This window comes from Nicotiana tomentosiformis, chromosome 3 (assembly GCF_000390325.3).
Source record: "Nicotiana tomentosiformis chromosome 3, ASM39032v3, whole genome shotgun sequence".
NCBI lineage: Eukaryota > Viridiplantae > Streptophyta > Magnoliopsida > Solanales > Solanaceae > Nicotiana > Nicotiana tomentosiformis.
In genome coordinates this window covers 85,889,437-85,908,538 of record NC_090814.1, presented here as the reverse complement: position 1 = coordinate 85,908,538, position 19,102 = coordinate 85,889,437, and positions in this window count along the sequence as shown.

Genomic DNA, 19,102 nt, shown 5'->3' with positions numbered 1-19,102 from the left:
GGTTCACACATCCCGCCTTGTACTGATAGCGGTATTTGTTTTGTAGGTACTATGACACCCTCAAAGAAAAGACGAACAACATGTGCCTCTTCTAGTGGTCATGCAGGCTCGTCCCGGGCACGGGCCTTGACCAATGCACCTCAGTTTGATAGCACAAGGTTTGTATTAAGCTCAGCCCAAGAATATTTTAGTTAGAAGGCTCCTAAGAAGCCCATACCGGAACGGGGTATTGATAGGGTGTCCCTCCAGGTTGATTGCCCCAATATGTATCAGGAGTTGGTTCCACGCAGGCTGGATATTTTCTTTGAAGCACTTGAGGAGGCCAACTTGATGGTTGTACGAGAGTTCTACGCGAACTGCTCTGAACATGAGGACCATATTTGCACTGTGCGACAAAAGAGTGTTGATGCATCGATAGACGCCATTAGGAGGGCGTATCGGCGGCTAGTATTTGGTGGGGAGGAGGACAATTATGATAAGTATAGGCGAGAACCAACCTCCTGGAACCTTTTTTTCAAAACAATCTGTGTGCCAAACAAAGACATAGTGTGGCTTACGTCGGGGCGGAAGTTTCACTCGGCCTCACTCACCTTTGAAGGGAAGTGTTGGCTTTATATCATCAGTAGCCGCCTGCTGCCTTCCTCCAACACCACTGAGGTGAACAGTCCCAGAGCTGCATTGATCTGGTGCTTCATGAATGGCCACGATTTTGATGTGGCTAAGGTTATTCACGACGATATGTTCATCCGTTGTCCAGTGCAGAGGTATGGTTTCTTCTTCCCTTCACTAGTCACTAGATTATGCCGGGCAGCACGGGTGCCGGAGAATAAGAACGTGGATGGAAGAGTGAAAAAAGAACCAAAGTTCCGGGCAGATAAAGTGACCATTAGGAAGGATCCCGTGGTACCTGGCTGAGCTAATAGTGATGAGTCTGATGCGCCAGAGGAGGAAGATGAAGGGCAGGCTGAGGTTGTGGCTGAGTCACCACCACACGAGCAAGTTGTTGAGGCTAAGGGAACATCTGTGGTCAGATGGGATACGCGGATGACAACCCTAGAACATGAAATGGCAGGGTTACACACTTCTGTCATGGATTTGGGGACTCGAGTTGATGCACTGGCCACCCAAAATGAAAAATTTGAGAAGAAGATCATGGCTTGGCTACGTGCGCTAGGGAGGGCATGCCATCTCGACCCCGGCACTGTCTCCGATCAGGATTGATGTACCAGGGAAGTTTCCTTTACCTCGTAATTTTTTTTTTGTGTGGCATGGGGACATGCCACCAATTTAAGTGTGGGGTGGGGGATATTTTGTATGTATAGAGTTATGTAAAGTAGTGAAGTTTCGTTAGTTAACTGAATATAAAAAAATAAAAAAACAAAAAAAAATCTTCAAAAGTTTCAATTTGTCCCGACGATGAATATCATTTGATGGTTTTCTTGAGGGATTCAAGTCGAAGAAGAAAAAAACACAAAAAAATTTTCTTTTGTTAGGAGTGTATCAATTCCCGCTTGAACCGGGTGTAGTTAGTTTTTAATTTTTTTTTTTTTTAAGTTAGGAACCCTTGGGCTATGGGCTGAATTGGAAATAGGATCTCTTAACTTCGTTATGCCTTGAATATAGGCTCAATTGTTGATTTTTGTATGAGTGCCTTAAATTGTATGTTCTTAACTTGGCTTAAGTACCCTGACTAGAGTGTTTTGATGATCCAATCTGGAGTGACTCTTGTGCCATGTGTGTGTGTGGTTTGTTGAATTATGTGCACTGCATTTGATGCCTAGAACTTGCCCCGTGTGTTTGCAAAGCGAAATAGTAGTCTTGTTCAGTCTTGGAAGTGATATAAGCGTTTCTTTGTTGAGCCATATATATATTCCACCCGCCAAATTGTTATGTATCGTAGTTAACCCCTTTGAGCCTGTAATCCTATTTCGTTGGCAACCACATTACAAGCCTTACCCCTTTGTTTGAATTAACCATCTATTTGAACCTGTTCATCTCTCATGAGTACTTGAATTGCTATGAACGTGTAAAAGTTAAAGTGTGGGGTGGTTGGTTTGGCTTTTGAGTGGAATTAATGAAATAAGAAGAAAGGTGCACTGTTTTGAAAAAGTAAGAGCCACTTGAATTGAAAAAGAAAGAAAAGGAAAAAAAAATAGTTGTATTGTGGTGAATAATATTCCTTTGGTGGCTTTTGATATAATTGTGCTTAAAGAAGTATGGGGTAATATACGTTGATGTGAAGGTAGAGTATTGGTTTGACATAAGTATGGACTTGAATGTTAAAGTATATGTATTAAAGTGCTTAGGGAGGTGTAGTCACTCTTATATCCAAATATATCCTACCCGACCCGCAGCCTACATTACAACCAAATAAAGTCCTACTTGATCCTAGACTGAATGAGCTCGATTAGTAAAGTAGTACACTACGGGCAAGCCTATGGAGCATCTTTTGTGGCACAAGAATATCGTTTCTGAGGGTGAGTGAATTCTGTCTATTTTGAAGTCCCTCATTGTGCGTGAATTTTATTGATTGTGGAATGAGTCTCTTTCGTTGTGAGCAGGCACTTGATTCATGAAGAAAAGGTAATTCTTGACCTCTGCGTTAGAGTAAGTAAGTAAGTTAGGAATATTGCGTGGTGCGTGGGAGTCAACTCTTGAGGTGAAGATGTTACACTACTGTGCTCAATCTATGTGAAATATTCTTGGTGTGATGAGTTAGGGAAGTCACTTAGTGAAGTTAGGCCTCTGTAGAGTGTGGTTTGATTGCTCGGGGACGAGCAATGATTTAAGTGTGGGGTATTGATAGTAGGCTATAATTATGTAGTTTAGCTACTATTTGTACTCTAACTTAGCTGCACTTTATTGATATTTGAATGTTAAATGATAACAAATTGCTCTAATTAAGAACTTTATGCTTTGCAGGAGCAATTCCGTGCTCTGAGGGCGTTAAAGAGTGTTTTGGAGCTAATATGGAGCATTGAAGGCCAATCGGAGGTTAGCGCGCTTAAAATGAAGAAAGAAAAAATGTTGCAGAAAATTCTCCAGGTGCGCGGTCTATGCGCGGTCACGCACTGGGCCGCGCATGTCAGGCAGAAACTGGCCAAAGTATGCGGTCGATGCGCGGCCGCGCACGTGCTTCCGAGAAAAATTGTCCAAGGCCAATTTTGTAATTTAAGAGAAGACTAACCTTGACCTATATAAAGCCCAGCTCGCCCAAAAAGAGGGTATCTCTGTTTTTAGAAGAACTTTGGAGGCATGAACACAAAAGGAGCAAGACGGAGAATTATCCTACGAGTTTTTCATCTTCTTCTTCTTAATTCTATTGTTGGTTATGACTTTTTATATTGTAATCATACATAGTAGTATGAGTAGCTAAACCCGTCATCTAGGGTTAATAGAACTAATTGTTGGATGAAGTCTTGATTACATTTTGATATAATTGAGTCATTTTTACTCTATAATTGTTCAACTATGTGTTTCTTGTGATTAATTGAAAGGACCCTTGATTAATCGCATCTAGTTGTCTAGTGTTGCTTGAGAAAGAACACTTGATTAGATTGTTGTTGAACGACGCCACTTTCGAGTAGGTTAAGAGATTAATTACTTGAATTAAAAAGCGGGATTAGAGATAACGAAGCTTTGGTGTGATATTTATGAGTTGTACAAATTGTCAACTAGAGTAGTTCGAGAGAATGCTCCTAATAAATTATCGTAATGGATCGAGAGATAAGTACGGTAAGAAAGAACTCATCATCTTTATATAGTGTTACGGCAAGATTATAGTTAACGTGTCAGGAATTAATCCGACAATTGGGGAAATCAATAACCCTAGATTCTTTTACCCTTGAATTCAACTTCATTCTTGCTTATTAATAGTTTTTATTGTCATTTTTCCTTAGCTAAATAATTTTTGTTAATTATCAAATAAAATCTTAAACTCTGAAAATTGTCTGAGCTTATCATTAGTGATACTAAAAGTTGTAGCAAATAGGTTAGTTCCCTATGGGATTCGACTCCGAACTCTTGAACCGGATTATTTTTGCAGCGACCGCTTAGTCCTTTTTATAAGGCATAGTTGGGCGTGATCACTCACGTAAGCGAAATAACATAATAGAATGCATCGAGTAACATAAGTACAATAAAAGCAGGTAAAACATGTGTCAATGAGAATATACAATTAAGGAAAGTAGGAACAAGTAGAAGGTAAGCAGATTATTGAGTGAAAAATGAACAAAATTAGGTAACAATTTAACAAGTAAAGCATAGATGTCAAATAGGAACATGCAATAATTAGGGCATATAACAAGAGATAACATGGAATAACTAAGACATAAAAATAAATAGTCCAATCCCGCATGCTAAATCTCACGGCGGCACATATACACTCGTCACCTCGCATATACGCCATTTTCCTACATAATTCACATAAAACAATAGTTCAATGAGTCCTAATTCCCTCAAGTCAAGGTTAGACTCAACACTTACCTCTTTCCGCAATCAAATCAATACACAACCACGACCTTTCCTTTAGAATTAGCCTCCAAACCAATCAAATCTAGCCAAATATAGTTTCAAATAATTCAATATAAGCTTTAGAAACTATACACGAGTGAAAACGATTCGATTTTTGATGAAATTCAAAAAAATAACAAAATTCAACCCTGGGCCTGCCCGGTCAAAACCCGAGTCCAAAGGGTAGATCTTGACTACTTATAACCCCACGATTTCATATATATGATTTGCAAAATTCGAGTCCAATTCGACTCTCAAATCCCAAATTTTTATTTTTTAAAACATAGACAAAAATTTTCAAAATTTCTCTTAGATTCTAATTAATTTGATATTAAATCTCATGTATAATCATGTAATATAATTGAAAATATATCAAAATCACTTACTCAATGATTGTATGTAAAAATTCCCTCTCCAAATCGTCTCCTACCGAGTCTAGGGGTTCTAAAATGAGAGAATAAGACTCAAATCTTGATTTCCAACCTTTATGTTCAGGCGCAGATATCGCAATTGCGGCGCCTGTCAGCCTAAAGGGAAGTCGCAAATGCGACATTGACATCGCATTTGCGAAGTCTGCTCCCATCGTAAATGTGACCAAGTGGTCGCAAATGCGAACCTACCCGGCCCAGATATTACTTCGCAATTGCGATCCATGTATCGCAAATGCGACACCCGAGACCCCTTGATAAGATCGTAATTACGATGCTGGTGCTCGCAATTACAACACCTAAGGCATCAGCACACCAGCAAACCTGATCCAGCTCAAAACTATTCCGAAACACGGCTGAAACTATTCCAAATATCCACACAAGTCTAAAAATATCATACGAACTCGCTCGCGCATGCAATTCAAAAGAAAACTCAAGAACCTCTAGAATCACAACCAAGCGTCTGAATCCTATCAAACCAACTCCGAATTACACCAAATTTTGCAGACAAGTTTCAAATAGCAAAACGGGCCTATTCCAAGTCCCAAAACTAAAATTCGAACCCGATAACTATAAAGTTAACCTACGGTCAAACCTAGGAAATTTTCAAATATTCAAATTGCTATTTTTCGGCAAAGCAAGTCAAATCAACCTAGGGGCCTCCGAATTCAATTTCGGGCATACGCCCAAGTCCAAAATCACAATACTAACCTACCGGAATTGTGAAAACACCGATCCGGGATCGTTTACCCAAAATGTCGACTGTGGTCAACTCTAACCTTATTTTTAGTTAAAATTCTCATTTTCTTCAAAATTTCACATAAAAACTTTTCGAAAAGTGGCACGGACCATGCACATAAACCAAGAAATATCAAATGAAGTTACGGGAGGTCTCAAATCATGAAAATTAAGGCTAGAATTTAAAATGACTTATCGGATCGTCACAATAAAAAGTATGATAACATGAAGCTTAGCAATGAATTCAAGGCATATAATAGCCTAAAAATTTCATGGCCAGACCACTAATTGCACATACTGACTCTATTCCTTCTTTCGGAATATTCTAGTGGATTTGTTTTCTTTAATGCGCGCGTTAATGAAGACGTGGTACTCTAGACCTTTTAGGAAATATTTAAATACCTAAAATTTAGTTGTGTTTAAAGTCCTAAATATTAGAAAAATAATAAAATTATATATTTGTTTAATGTGAATTTTATATAAAAATTAAAAAAGACAATAATATTTCACTAAAAATTTTCATGATTTTAATATAGCATAGATATATGCACGTAGACAGATGGGAACAAAAAAAGGACACGACAACACGCATTAGCATACTCCTCCTGCAGTTTTGGGACTTGGACCACCAAGGAAGTATCAATTATTCATGCGGACAAGCTACAAACTCGATCTTTCAGTTGACTAAAACTTGATTAGAATTTTGAAGGGGTTGAGACCGAGACAAATTCAGATTACTCAAAATAGATTAATGAAAATGATACCAAACAGATTGGTTGAAAATAGTGTGATCTAAAAATTGACTCGTGAAAAGATACATACAATATGAAGAAATGAAGTTTTGAATTAATGGAACGAATAAGTACAGTTAGGAGTGTCAATGGATATTTGAAAATCGATCGAACTGTACCGTACCGAACAGATTTTTAGGTTTCTTTTAATAAAATTATAGGCTTTTATATAAATCTATAATCGTAACGATAATTAGGATAAATTTTTAATTTTAAAAAGTAAACCGAAATATACCGAACCGTACTGAGAAAATTTATACGTGAAAAGTATATTTATATATTACGTTTAAAAATAATAAAGCATTAAATTTTTCTTTGGGCCTTTGAATTATGAAAACAAGTACAAGCCAAGAAGTAACTAAAACTCAAAATCCTAATTCTCAAACTTATTAGGCTACTACTATAAAAATTAAATTATTTCTAGCATATTCACTAGCAAGAAACAAGGTATTCTAGCAATTACGATAGCAAACTATAATGTATTGAATATGTGTCATTTCGTATGATTTAGATTTATCTTTTTGAATATTTAATCATTTATAGACTTTATTCTTGAGTCTCAGCTTGGTTAATATCTTTTCACTCGTGTGATTTATAAATTATATATCTTTGCTTAGTTTCTTTTATGCAGTTGTAGAATAGTTTTTTTTTTCATCAGTTGTAGAATAATTGATGGATCTATACTCTGGTCATCTTTCATATTTCTTAATTCATCACCCTTTAAATAGTAAAAATATTTAGAGTTTTTTCTAAGTCTTATAAAAGTTTGTATTCAATTTCTATTAGCGACTTTTACATGATATTTTAAAAAAATACTGAAAATTAAACCAACACAATTGGGACGTTTCGAAAAGTCTAATTTTAATTATACATAATAGAATAACTTAAAAAGTGAGATAGTACAAATTTTATAAAATAACCGACCGGATGAAACCACTGACACCTCTAACTACAATAGTCGTTAGGAGAGTGGAAAGTGATACAGGTGTATCTAATCTTGGCTTGTAAAATGTAGAATTAGCACTCACTAGTCACTTTTCACCCAATCTTTGAAAACTAACAGCTTGTTTGGATGGTTGTTATTCATTGTATCGTATTGTATTGTTATCCCAAAACAATGTTTGTTTTGATTATTTATTTAAAATAAATTATATAGTATTGTTAAATTCATTATTTCGTAATAATGAAAAGCCTCATTTTTTGAAACAACCGAATCGGTGTGGTGGGATTATTTCATATTTTTCTTTCCAATTGTGCCCTTACTTATTATTCCATAATTCTATTTTTTCTTTATCATATTTTATACTTACTCCTCCCAAATACGTATTATGTATTATTTATATCGTCGTTTTCACTTCAAGTTGTGATTTGTTCTTAGCTTTGGAAGCCATTACAATAACGTCAGTAATTTAAAAAATAGCTTTTTGGAGTTTTTCAAATTTCTAAAAAATTCTAAAATTTAACTTCAAGTAAAATTTAAAAGTTTTATGGCCAAACACTGATTACGACAACAAAAAAAATTCTGAAAAAAGTATAATTTTTATGGCCAAACGGACGCTTAGTATTATTTTATTAAGTTGGTGCCCATTCCAACTTATATATATCTCAATTGTTTTACAGATTTTTTGTTTCCTTCCATCATTATAGAATGATACATTTCCTCAAAGTTCGATGGGGTAGGTTATGGTTGTCCAACGGGACGAGACAAAATTAACGGGACGGGAAGATATTTAACCGGGACGGTGGTGGGATGGGACGAAATGGGACGGGACAAACGGGACGAAACGGTAGGCCCATCCCGTCCCGCTAACAAACGGGACGGGACGGGACGAAATGATAGGCCCACTCCGTCCCGCTAACAAACAAGACGGGACGGGTTCGCGGGCCTTAAGTGCCGTTTTTGAAAAAAAATAACTATTTAAGTATTGAGTTTGGCAACAGGTATTCTTTTGACAATGACTAAGTTTTTAAAGTTTGCAACGGCTAGTTTTTTGACTTATTTAACAAACTTAAAAATTAAACGAAAATTAGAAAACTAAGTAAAGAATTATAAAATATTAAAATAAAAGACTTGTAATAAAATATTCGAGTAATTATAAATTTATAATAGAGTTATAATTTCAAGCCATTAAGTAACTAAGTAGGAGTGTAAGACAATTCATAAAAAAAAAAAATCAACGCTTAGAGCCTTTTATTTTATTAATAGAACTTTCAAATCTCACATACAAATATAATTCTTTTGAAGAACACCTAATCTACGCAGCCACCTTCTAGGAAGGGTTCTGTTTGAACTAGGCCTCTTAGTAGCCAATTACAAATTATTGATGTTGGGCATATTTCGATATGTTTTGATATTACTTTACCCATGTTTTAACTATTTTTTGATGCTATTTGATCTTTAAAATGCCCAACATAGTTTAATTATTGGTTTTATGACTAATCGAGTTATGTGTGATAATTTAGGGTATTTGGAGTGCAAAAATACGAAGAAATAGTGCTCTAGGTAGAGGAAGAGGGGTTGGATGCGTCGCATCCAATCTAGAAAAAAATCAGATTTCGTGCACCCTTAGCAGTGAAGTCGGCCCATAGCATCCGCCTTAGCATCCGCATCTGGCCAAAGCTGAGATGGAGGAACAAAGGGTGGATGCGAAGCATCCATCCTAGCATGCGAAGCTGAGAAGTGGAGGACGAGATGGATGCGACGCATCCACCCCAGCATCAATCCCTGAATCTGAGTCGGATTAGGAATAGGAGAACTTTGGCCTACGACTTTTGTACGCAATATATAAGCCAAAACGCCTCTTTTAGGGCATCGAACATATTGGGAAGGGGGAAAAAGCCACGACAAAGCTGGGGAACCACGGAATTCATCTTGAATTCTTATTTTTCCTTCTTTTATTGATTATTATGCACTCTTGTGAATTATTTGATGATTGCATGAACATGAGTGGCTAAGAACCCTATTATTCTAGGGTCATGGGCGATACATGAATATTGATGTTTGAAGTTTAATTTGATAAAGTTGATTTTATCATATTGGGTTGTTTATGTAATTCTGTTTTTAATTAATTTGCTGAGTAGTTAACAGTGAATTACTATCTACGAATCTAGAGTTGAACTCGAAAGTGGAAATTCTAGATTGCATATAGAATTAAATAGAGCAAGTTCTTGAACCCGGACATCGGGGAACGGATTCGCAATTAGGATAGAAATATACCTAATTGTCTTGCTCGGTTGAAATACAGGTAGTGTAAATGTATTCTTGTTAATCTTAATTTCATAGACATATAGGCATTAAGTTAGCTTGAATAGGCGAGTAAGAACTCGACAGATTCTTATGAGTAATATCAACCTTGTCAATCAACAATCCAGATAAATCAATTAGTTATTTTAAGCTAAGAATGCAACATGATTATTAGATAACCCGTGACCCTGGAATATTATCTCCTATTGATTGTTATTCGAAATTATTTAAGTGTTGTGGTTGATCTCTAGTATTTCATTACTTGATAGTTTTTAGGTGGTAAATTAGAAAATTATCTATTTTGTGAGAAATCGCTTGAATCGATAAGTTATTTGAGTTTGAGTTAGTCAAAAGTTAATCATAAGTCTTCGTGAGAACGATACTCTACTCATTACTATATTACTTGACGACCACGTATACTTGCGTGAGTGTGTTTGGTCGCAACAAGTTTTTGGCGCCGTTGCCGGGGACCTAGAAATTAGCTACTTGACTGAGTTAAGCTTTTATTACTTATTTGTTCAAGTTTTAATTTTCAGTTTGCCTTGTTTGTGTTAATGCGGGATCTTCTCTTGAATGCGGAGGAGTAGAAGTGCAAACAACCTCCTTCCTTTTGATCCAAAAATTGAACGAACACTTCATAGAGTGAGGAGGGAAGTCGAAGCTAGAACGAGAATAGAAAGAGAGTTGGACATCGTAGTTCAACCACAGCCAATAGAGATGGCAGGTAATGAGGAGCGCCCGGTGATAGAAGCCGCAAGGCCCAATCTTGCTAATATGACTCAAGCTATCGTGAAGCCTGATATCACGGGGCATTTTGAACTCAAACAATACATGGTACAGCTGATTCAGTCCACAGGGCAATATGCGGGTCTATCTCATGAAGACCCGCAGAGGCACATTCAGAACTTCATGGAAATTACGGACACTTACAATTATCTGAACGTTTCCAAGGACTATGTCAGGCTGACACTATTTCCCTTTTCATTGTTGGGGGAAGCTAAGGAATGGTTGCAAAAGGATCCCGCGAACTCAATCCACACTTGGGATTATTTAGCAAGGAAATTCCTTATCACATTTTTCCCTACTAAGAAGACAAAATCGCTGAGGAGCCAAATTCTTGGGTTCCAACAACGGGATGGCGAGACGCTTCGTCAAGCTTGGAAAAGATACAAGAAGCTACTCAGAGACTGCCCACATCATTATCAGACTGATGAGGTATTGGGTCACACTTTTGTTGATGGTCTAGACGAGGCATCAAAGATGAATCTTGATTCAGCTTGTGGGGGTAGTTGCATGGCAAGGCCATATAATGAAATACAAATCTTGCTAAATAACTTCACTGTTAATGATCATAATTGGCAAGGAGATGGGGACGCAAGAAGAGCAATTAAACAGAAGGCAGCCGGGGTGATTGAGCTTAATGACTTCTCAGCCATGAGAGCAGATATTTCAAAGCTGGCAAATCAGATGAACAGAATGACAATGCAACAAACACAACATATGCAACATGTACAACAAATGTCTATTTGCTGCGAACTATGTGGTGACAGTCATATGAGTGACATGTGCCCCACGAATCCTGAATCTATATATTATGTGGGGCAACAAAATAGAGGTCCGATGAATCAGCATGCACAATATGGGAACACTTACAATCCAAATTAGAGGAATCATCCTAACTTCTCATGGGGCGGAAATCAACAGAATCAGAATCAGTATAGGCCTCAAGGAAATTTCAATCAGCCTCAGAAGCCACCCCAACAAACAGAAGAGAGTACGAATGACTTGCTAAAAAAGTTGTTACTTGACAATCAACAGCTCAGGACCGATTTCAGAAATCTTGCGAGGCAAATGGGGCAGTTAGTATCAAATAAAAATACTGGACCTACAGGCTCTCTTCCCAGTGATACAAAGAAGAACCCTCAAGTTAATGCAGTTACACTCAGAAACGGGAGGGAACTAGAGGAAGTGCCAAAGAAGAGAAAGGACAAACCTATACCTGAGGTGGAGCTGACCCCTAAGGCAATACACGAGTCAAAGAAAAATGATGCAAGTTCAGAGCCAGTGGAGGCTGCAAGGCCACCACCACCTTTCCCCCAGAGATTGCAGAAAAAGAATGACGATCGCATGTTCAACAAATTTCTTTCTATGTTGAGTCAGGTTCAATTAAATATTCCATTGGTGGATGTACTTCGTGAAATTCCAAAGTATGCTAAGTACATAAAAGATATAGTGGCTCATAAGAGGAAATTGACTGAGTTCGAGATAGTTGCACTTACTGAGGAGTGCACTTCAAGGGTCCAAAACAAGCTTCCTCAAAAGCTTAAGGATCCTGGCAGCTTCACCATTCCAGTGCGAATCGGTAATATTGATGTGGGTCGTGCTCTTTGTGATTTGGGAGCGAGCATAAATCTGATGCCATTGTCCTTGTTTAAGCAATTGGGTCTGGGAGCTCCAAGACCAACCACTGTGATGTTGCAATTAGCTGATAGGTCCATAGCCTACCCTGAAGGAGTGATTGAAGATGTGCTGCTGCAAATTGGGAAATTTATCTTCCCAGCTGACTTCATTATTCTAGATTTTGAGGCTAATGAACAAGTTTCAATCATATTGGGACGACCTCTCTTGGCTACTGGTGATGCAATAATTAAAGTGAGAGAAGGAAAAATGATTATGAGGGTGGACAACGAGGAAGCAGTCTTTAATGTCTACAAAGCAATCCAACTTCCCCGCCACTATGAGGAGCTCTCTATGATATCTGTTGTGGAGGTGGATGAGCAACTTCTTGACACGAGTGTATATCTAGACGACTCTCTAGAAAAAACACTCATGTTGTTTGATAGCTTGATGATTGATGATGAGGTTGAGGAGATGATGCATATCCTAGATGCATCATGTGCTTACATGCAAGGAATACACCCGTTTGAACCCCTGAATAGGCCAAGTGGTCCCCCTCCAAAGCCGTCAATTGAATAAGCTCCAAAATTGGAGCTTAAACCCCTACCCCCTCACCTTCAATATGCTTATTTGGGTAGTTCTGACACTTTACCTGTTATTGTTTCTTCTCACTTATCTAAATTGCAGGAAGAAAAGCTATTGAGGGTGCTACGTGAGCACAAGCGAGCAATTGGGTGGACAATGTCTATCATTAAAGGCATTAGTCCAGCTTTCTCCATGCATAAAATCCTCATGGAGGACGGACACAAGCCAAGTGTAGAGCAACAACGCCGACTAAATCCAAACATGAAAGAGGTGGTAAGAAAAGAAGTGATTAAGTGGCTTGATGCAGGTATTGTATTTCCAATCTCTGATAGCAAATGGGTAAGCCCCGTTCAATGTGTGCCAAAGAAAGGGGGGATGACTGTAGTAGTTAATAAAAATAATGACTTAATTCCTACAAGAACTGTCGCTAGATGGAGAATTTTCATAGATTATAGAAAATTGAACAATGCCACCCGGAAAGACCACTTTTCGCTCCCCTTTATTGACCAAATGCTTGATAGGTTAGCTGGCCAGGAATAATACTGTTTTCTGGACGGTTATTTGGGGTATAATCAGATTGCTATAGCCCCAAAGGACCAAGAGAAAACTACATTTACGTGTCCTTATGGCACGTATGCGTTCAAGAGAATGCCTTTTGGTCTTTGTAATGCACCTGCGACTTTTCAAAGGTGTATGATGGCTATTTTTACTGACATGGTTGAAAGATTTGTAGAAGTGTTCATGGATGATTTTTCTGTGTTTGGATGATCTTTTGATAATTGTTTAATGAACCTTGATAAAGTGCTTGCTAGGTGTGAAGAGACGAACTTGATGCTAAACTGGGAAAAGTGCCATTTCATAGTACGTGAAGGTATAGTTTTGGGGCACAAGGTGTTCAAAAGTGGCTTGCAGGTGGACAAAGCGAAGGTGGAGGCGATTGAAAAATTGCCACCACCGACATCCGTCAAAGGTATTCGCAGTTTCTTGGGCTATGTAGGTTTTTATCATCGTTTCATTAAAGATTTTTCGAAAATTTCTTCTCCTTCGTACAGGCTACTTGAGAAAGATATGCCCTTCAAGTTTGATGATGCCTGTCTGAGAGCATTTGAGGAGCTGAAGGGAAGGTTGGTGACTGCACCAATTATCATTGGCCCAGATTGGGCGCATCCATTTGAGTTGATGTGCGATGCAAGTGACATAGCAATCGGAGATGTTTTGAAAAGAAAGACGCCAAGCTGAGGTTAATTTGTTGGGTCCTCCTCTTGCAAGAATTTGACTTAGAGATCCGAGATCGAAAAGGGACCGAAAATCAAGTGGCTTATCACTTGTCCAGAATAGAAAGTCGGAACCATGTAGCTGAAGGAGGGTCAATCAAAGAAACATTCCCTGATGAGTAGTTATTAGCAGTCACCTCAGGTGAAGCCCCATGGTATGCGGATTATGTGAATTTTATTGCAAGTGGGGTGATGCCACTAGAATTGACACCTGATAATAGAAGAAGATTCTTACATGATGTGAGGCTCTACATATGGGATGAGCCATTCTTATATAGGCAGTGCGCAGATCTGTTGGTGCGAAAGTGTGTTCTTGAGGAAGAGATGAATGCTATACTACATGACTGCCATGCTTCGCCATATGGAGGTCATCACTGCGGGAATAGAACCGCCCAAAAAGTGCTACAATCAGGTTTTTATTGGCCAAAATTATTTAAGGATCCACATGCCTTTGTTAAAAATTGTGACAGATACCAAAGAACCGGAACTATCACAAGGAAGCACGAGATGCCCTTGCAAAATATTCTAGCAGTAGAGCTTTTTGATGTTTGGGGGATTGATTTCATGGGACCGTTCCCATATTCTAATGGGCACACGTATATCTTGGTGGCGGTCGACTATGTTTCTAAGTGGGTGGAGGCCATTGCTCTTCCTACTAATGACGCAAAGGTAGTGGTAAGCTTTGTAAAGAAGCACATCTTCACACGTTTTGGGACTCCAAGAGTGTTGATAAGCGACGGGGGAACTCACTTTTGTAACAAATTACTGAATAATGTTCTTGCAAAGTATGGAGTTAAGCATAAGGTTTCCACTGCCTATCATCCCCAAATGAGTGGTCAAGTAGAAGTTTCCAACAGAGAGGTAAAGCAGATTTTGGAGAAAACAGTAAGTGGGAATAGAAAGGACTGGGCCGGAAAGCTGGATGATGCATTATGGGCATATCACACTGCATACAAGACCCCCATAGGTACTTCTCCATACAAGTTGGTTTATGGGAAGGCGTACCACTTGCCCGTTGAGCTTGAACACAAAGCCTATTGGGCGATTAAAAAGCTAAATATGGAGATGGACTTGGCCGGTGAGAAGAGATTGCTACAACTCAATGAGCTTGATGAATTTCGATTGCATGCGTATGAAAATGCCAAATTGTATAAAGGAAAGACAAAGAGGTGGCATGATAAGCACATCCAACATCGTGAGTTTGAGCCAGGTCAAGAAGTTCTCTTGTTTAATTCAAGGCTAAAGCTTTTTCCCGGAAAGCTTAAATCTCGATGGTCGGGTCCGTTTGAAGTGGTTAGTGTGAAACCTCATGGGGCGGTGGAATTACGTGATACGAGTTCCAATGCGACATTCTTGGTAAATGGCTAGAGAGTAAAACACTATTGGGGTGGTGACATTGCACGTCACAAGACCTCGATGGATTTGGTGGAGGCGGGAAGAATGTGTTGTGTCGTGCCGCGACGTTAAATCAGGCGCTTGTTGGGAGGCAACCCAGCTTTACTGCTTTCTTTTATTTTTGTTTACTTTTTATTTTATTTTATTTTTATTATTTTGTAGTATTTATTTTTATTTTGTAGGATTATGAGCATAGGAAGCAAAGCCATTAGAAGTATGCAAAAGCCAGCTAGATGGTGAGGACTAAGTGTGGAGTGCTCACACAAAGGACGATGCTTGGGGGAAGTCTGAGTACCTCGTGAGCCGCTATTGCTTCGGCCTTTGGCCTACCAGGGAGTCACGTTTACCCTCTTATTATTTATAGTGTGCATTGAGGACATTGCAAAATTTTTTAAGTGTGGGGTGAGGAGATCGTTTGGATGAATTTCTGTGCTATTTTAGCTTAGTTGTAGTACTCATTCTTAGGTGTAGTAGCTTTTGTGAAAAAAAAAATGAAAAAAGTAGAAAAATTGGACTTTTCCCGACGATTGATCTCCTAGACAGTTTTCTTGAGGGATTAAAGTCTAAACAAAAATCCAAAAATATGTCTTTTAGCTTTCTTTAGGTAGTAATAATCCCCTGTGATTTTTCTTTGTACCTCGGTTCTTTTCCATGGGATGTAGTTTGAACCGGGTAGTTTTTTTTCTTTCCTAGTAGATTAGAAATTTAGGAAATAAAAGGAGGAAGAATGATGAACCTAAGCGCCCTTGACTTATTTCATAGTAGCATATTTATGCTTTGGCATGTGTAGTATCTCCCATATATTTTGATATTAATCTTGATGCCTTTATATATTGGATAGCATGTTTTGTGACGACTATTTCTCGTTTTCTTGACTTGTGTTCACTTTGCGCTTAATGCTTAATATCTCGTGGCTCCGTAAATACTTACATTGTTTGAGAGTCGGAATGTGATCGTCCTTAGTGAGTCATGTGCCATGTGTGGTGAGGTTTTTGTGTAGTCCATGTATTGTACTTGTGTCTAGAACTTGCCCTGTATGTGAGTTGAAGCGAAATTTGAGGTGATGCTCGGTTTGAAAAATGATTATAGGCTTTCTTTGATCTTTTTGAGCTTATTGCTTATCATAAATAAAATTTATCCCTAGTTAACCATTTTGAGCCTATTGACTTTTATTTGGTACCCACATTATAAGCCTATACCCTTTTTATTCTTAATTGACATTGTTTTGATCCTTTTACCTCTTAAAGCACTTTAATTGTTAGATGAGCGCTAAAAGAAGTAAGAAGGGACTAAGTGTGGGGTGACTTTTGAGTGGAACCAATGAAAGGAAGAAAGGTGCACTTGTTTTGTAAAATACTACACCACTAGCGAAAATTGAAAAAAAAAGAAGAGGAAAAATAGAAATGAATAAATTGTTGTCTTGTTCTTGCTAGTGGGTATGAACTAAAGTAGTGCTTAAAGAAAAGGGATTGTTTTGGGGGTGATATTGTTTGTGAAATTGAAGTGGTGTTGAAGAAAATACGCTTAAAGTAATTTTGTGATGTATTAAAGTGCTTAGGAGGGTGAGTCACTATTCCTTAAATATATCCTACCCGTCTCTTAGCCTACAGTATAACCATGAAAAAGTCCTAATTGATTTTAGATCGAGCGAGCTTACATTAGTAGAGATTTACATTAAGGGCAAGTCTATGGTACCAATTGCATGCATGTGACTTCTTTGTGAGAGTGAGCGATTTTCTTTGATATATGTGAGTCATTAAAATATATTTGATCATGAGATTCGAATGTGTGGATTGAACTCGCTCTCTTGTTCTTGTTGTGAGGGCACATGGTTTCACGAGGGATAGGTAACGTTATTAGACTTCTCTATGATGTTGGGTGTTCAAGCCATGAGTGCATTCTGACATTGAGTTGGTTTTTGAGGTTAGGATTGTTGTGAGCATGTTGTTTTTGTTCGAATATTTTTTAAAGAATGACATAAGTAAAGGGAAGTATTTGTGATGCATATTCTAGAGCCTAATTGTTGCAAATAGCCATGGTCATAGGTGTAGTGTGCTTTGAATGATAAGAGCTTAATTTTGTTTCGTCTACTATAGTGATGGTTTGTTCGAGGACGAACAAAGGTTTAAGTGTGGGGTGGTGATGTTCGGCATATTTCGATATGTGTTGATGTTACTTTACCCATGTTTTAACCGCTTTTTGATGCTATTTGATCTTTAAAATGCCCAACATAGTTTAATTATTGGTTTTATGACTAATTGAGTTGTGTGTGATGATTTAGGGTGTTTGGAGTGCAAAAATATGAAGAAAAGGTGCTCTAGGTAGAGGAAGAGGGGTTGGATGCGTCGCATCCAATCTAGAAAAAAATCAGATTTCATACACCCTTAGCAGTGAAGTCGGCCCATAGCATCCGCCTTAGCATCCGCACCTGGCCAAAGCTGAGATGGAGGAACAATGCGAAGCTGAGAAGTGGAGGACGAGGTGGATGCGATGCATCCACCCCAGCATCAATCCCTGAAGTTGAGTCGCATTAGGAATAGGAGAACTTTGGCCCACGACTTTTGTACGCAATATATAAGCCAAAAACGCCTCTTTTAGGGCATCGAACATATTGGGAAGGGGAAAAAGCCACGACAAAGCTGGGGAACCACGGAATTCATCTTGAGCTCTTATTTTTCCTTCTTTTATTGATTATTATACACTCTTGTGAATTATTTGATGATTGCATGAACATGAGTGGCTAAGAACCCTATTATTCTAGGGTCATGGGCAATGCATGAATATTGATGTTTGAAGTTTAATTTGACAAAGTTGATTTTATCATATTGGGTTATTTATTTAATTCTATTTTTAATTAATTTGCTGAGTAGCTAACAGTGAATTACTATCTATGAATCTAGAGTTGAACTCGAAAGTGGGAATTCTAGATTGCATATAGAATTAAATAGAGCAAGTTCTTGAACCCGGACATCGGGGAACGGATTTGCAATTAGGATAGAAATATACCTAATTGTCTTACTCGGTTGAAATACAGGTAGTGTAAATGCATTCTTGTTAATCTTAATTTCATAGACATATAGGTATTAAGTTAGCTTGAATTGCGAGTAAGAACTCGACAGATTCTTATGAGTAATATCAACCCTTTCAATCAACAATCCAGATAAATCAATTAGTTATTTTAAGTTAAGAATGCAACATGATTATTAGATAACCCGTGACCCTGGAATATTATCTCCTATTGATTGTTATTCGAAATCATTTAAGTGTTGTGGTTGATCTCTAGTATTTCATTATTTGATAGTTTTTAGGTGGTAAATTAGAAAATTATCTATTTTGTGAGAAATCGCTTGAATCGATAAGTTATTTGAGTTTGAGTTAGTCAAAAGTTAATCATAAGTCTTCGTGAGAACGATACTCTACTCATTACTATATTACTTGACGACCACGTATACTTGCGTGAGTGTGTTTGGTCTCAACAATTATCATACTAATATTTGTAAGCTCCTATATAACTTCGTTGTCACTTATCTATAATTTTTCTTGGACATTGTTCTGGAATTGGAAATGTTGATTGATGTTACGTGAGTTCTATGCTGTCATCGCTCCCAGTGCTAAGTATCTCATTGTATTCTTCTTCTTCCCTAGTGGTTAATTTTTCAAAACCAATTTTTTTTTTTCTGAATTAATCCAATCTCTGAATAATACGGAAATTTCTAGGTTGTCCTCCGCTAATGAATG